The sequence below is a fragment of the Lactuca saligna genome, chromosome 5, assembly GCF_052625555.1.
Source record: "Lactuca saligna cultivar CGN05327 chromosome 5, ASM5262555v1, whole genome shotgun sequence".
NCBI classification, from domain to species: Eukaryota; Viridiplantae; Streptophyta; class Magnoliopsida; order Asterales; family Asteraceae; genus Lactuca; species Lactuca saligna.
The window spans coordinates 128,090,099-128,093,849 of record NC_136421.1 but is presented as its reverse complement, the minus strand read 5'-3'; the positions used below and the strand labels follow the sequence as shown (position 1 = coordinate 128,093,849).

Here is a 3,751-nt window from a genome sequence, read left to right as displayed (position 1 = left end):
CAAGTAGCGGTGCAAATGAGGTGGCAGGACCCCTTTCTCATGTAATTGAAGGAGAAATAGAAGAAGTTAATGACAATGACATTGAGAGAGAAGAGGATGAAGAAGTTGATGATAACTTGGATGATTCATCCGAAGATGATATTGAAGATGAAAACATATGTGATGATAATTCTGATGATGAGTAATTACTAAAAATGTAGAATGAAACAATGTACTTGGAACTATATATTTTGCCTAATGGACCTTATAAATAACTTTTTAGCTAAAATGATCGTTTTCTTTTTCTATATACATTGCACTTTCATTTATTTGTGTATTATAGCATGTTACCTTCTCTTACTTCTATAATTTTCTATTATAATACATACTTGTTCTAACCAATAGTTTATTAATTCTTGATTTTAAGGGTTATTTTTTGACTAATGGCGCAACGAGGAGCCCGTGGTGGTGGTCACAGTTGTAGTCACATTAGTGGTCGTGATGCTGGAGATAGAAATGCATCCCAATCATACAATGATGCAGAAAGTCAACCTTCGTCTTTAGTTAGAGGATCAAACATCTTAGAACAAGTTCCAAGTAACCCATCAAAAAGGAAGTTCATTGAAGTCGATTCTGAAAAGGAGTACTAAAGTTAATTTTACCATTGTTTATGAAAATGAATTTACTTGTTAATGATAATACTAATGCTAATTTTTTAATTTTTAATTTTTTGCAAGATTTACGGATCAGATTTCAGTGATCAGAGCCATCACATGTATACTGAAGACGATGTTTGACGGCCCATGGACCTCATGGAAGAAGGTTGACAAAGAACATCGTGATGCAATGTGGGAACACTTCAAGGTTTGTACTTATTATTTTTATGATTTATCAAAGTAAAAATTGGTATAAAGTGAAAAAGATAATTGTATGCGTGATGTACATGTAGGGTTTGTATGTTTGGCCCGAAGAGACTAATGTTCTTGCTCGCAAGGTATGGGAAGACTGTATGAAGAAACGATTTCCTGACATAATGCGAAGAGCACGTGAAGCATCTTTAAAACTTGCCAAAGCTGCAAATGTGAATGCCTCACTAGAAGGTGATTTAAGTTTGCTAAAGGACTATCGCCCAAATTGGATAAAAAAGGAGTATTGGAAAAAAATGATCAATGAAGGTGATTTAAGTCTGCAAATGAAACTTTTATCACAATCAGGGAAAAATAACAGAAATAAATTAGAAGATGGCTCTATTTCCAAACATACCGGGGGTTCTATATCTATTCGTCAACATAAGAAAAGAATGGTAAGATGTTTGCATCTCACGTTAGTATCCACTTAGATTGTTGAGTTTTGTTTTGTTTTTTAATGTATTACTAATGGATTTTGTAGCAAGCAATGCTTAAACGCCCTCCTACAGGAGTTGAACTTTATGCAAGGTTGCACACTAAACAGTCTACTTAAGAGTACATTACACCAAAGGCAGCTAAAGTTAAGGTATTTTCAATTCTTTTGTAGGAAACAAAACTTCCTACTACTCGGGTTAATGACTTTGTTAAAGCAACTAATTGACAGAAAACAAATCTTTCGTAAGTAGTAATCAACTTACAAAAGAAAAGAAACAAATTATTATCTATAAATGTTTGATCCTCTGCCTAGTTGTAATTAAGTGTTTTGTAAGTAGTAATCAACTTTATGCAAGGTTTGAGTGTTATGAATTTAATGGGATGGAATGAACCATTCTATTCCTTAATTCATGTTACTATTTTTTAATTGTTTTTTGCTATAATAGGAGGCTTATGAAAGTGCTATGGTGGCTAAGTTTGGCGATGATACTAGTTGCCATCCCCTCTTGGATAATGAAACATGGTGTGATGTTTCCGGAGGAGTCAAGAAAGGAAGAATATATGGATTCGGATCTGTGTCTGATCCAGCGAGCTTTTTGGAAGGAACATCTAGTACAATAACATCCCAAGAGGTTCGTTTAATTTTGTACTTTATAAAAATTTCCTATCATAGCATTGTACTTACAAAGTTTCCTATCATGGCATTGTACTTGCAAAGTTTCCTATCATGGCATTGTACTTACAAAGTTTTCTATCATGGTATTATACTTACAAAGTTTCCTATCATGGCATTGTACTTACAAAGTTTCCTATCATGGCATTATACTTACAAAGTTTCCTATCATGGTATTGTACTTTAGGTTGTCTATGAACGTGTACGAAACGAGATGCGTGGCGAAATGGATACTAAAGCTGCAGAAATGGAAGCTAAACATCAACAAATGCGTGAGGAAATGGATGCCAAAGTTGCAGCAATAGATGCCAAACAACAACAAATTGATGCAAAATATGAAGCAATGGAGAAGATGTATGCAGCCTTGCAAAATATGATGGGAAATTGAAAAGTAGAGGTAATATGATGTTAACCATTAGTATTTGATGTTTTTGAATGACTTGTTAACCTTTTTGTATTTGATGTTTTTGATTGTTTTGAATAATGTTTTATAGGAATGAGAACCGATGATGATTTGATGGACATGAAACGAATATAGCAGCTAAAATGTTATTTTGAAGGTTAAACTTTTTTCTGTTTGTACCTCTTTTGCATACTTTGGATTTCTTGGTTCTAAAATGTTATTTTGAAGTTAAACCGTTGTGAGTTTGATGTTATGTGGATAGTTTCGTTTTTGGATGTTTCTTGAATGCACTTTGGTAAACTTTAATAGTTTTGGTATTGTAATGCTTGGTTGTATCATTATTTGATGTTCTTTAATATAATAATTTGATGATTGTAGTATTTTTTTCTTTTAGAATCATAATAAAAAAATAATATTACAAGTTCGTGGTGAGAAAATAAAAAGTATTTTAATGCATGAATTTTGCGAAGGATTAGCTACGGAAAAAAAAAAATCATGTCTAAAGTGTACGACGGATCAGCGACGGAAAGGAAAAAAATTTAATGTATGAATTTTGCAAGGGATTAGTGATGAAAAAAAATTCATGTCTAAAGTTTGCGATAGATCAGCAACGGAAAAAAAAATAGTATATGAATTTTGCAAGGGATTAGCTACGGCAAGAAAAAAAAACTGTTCATGGAAATTTGCGACAGAACAGCGACGGAATGCATTGAGTGACATTTAGTGACATTTAGCGACAGATATTCTGTCGCTACCTTTGTCGCAAGGAAAAACCCGATCCGTCGCTAAAACCCTAGCTGAGAAATTAGCCACCTTTTTATTACCTATGGAGTGAATCTGTCGCCGATCCATTGCAAACAACATTTAGCGATGGAATAGCGACGGATTTTTCCGTCGCTAAAACCCATGTTTCTAGTAGTGTATATATATATATATATATATATATATATATATATATATATATATATATATATATATATATATATATATATATATATATATATATATGGGGAATATACATTACAGCCCCACCTAAGCTTAGGTACTAAACTTCTAAAATATGTCATTTAAACATGCTAGATATACCCGGTTTGGTTTCACTTGGTAAAGATATCATCCTCCACAACATTTTTTTATTTCATTATCGTTTTACCATCCCTGTTTTCTTTCCTCAATTATTGGTAATTACTTTACCCAAGTGAACATTACTAAACCCTAAACCTAAACCCTAAACCCTAAACCCTAAATTTAAACCCTAAACCCTAAACCTAAACCCTAAACCCTAAATCTAAACCCTAAACCCTAAATCTAAACCTAAACCCTAAACACTAAACCCTAAATCTAAACCTGAAA

At 32.8% G+C, this 3,751-nt stretch overlaps 1 long non-coding RNA gene across 1 annotated transcript; it reads left to right on the top strand.

The window, feature by feature from the left end:
* Positions 1–545: 545 nt before the first annotated feature.
* LOC145045503 (uncharacterized) lies at positions 546–955 on the top strand. Its single transcript, XR_013681838.1, has 3 exons — positions 546–622; positions 717–843; positions 929–955. It is a non-coding gene; the product is annotated as an uncharacterized LOC145045503 (long non-coding RNA).
* The last annotated feature ends 2,796 nt before the right edge of the window (positions 956–3,751 follow it).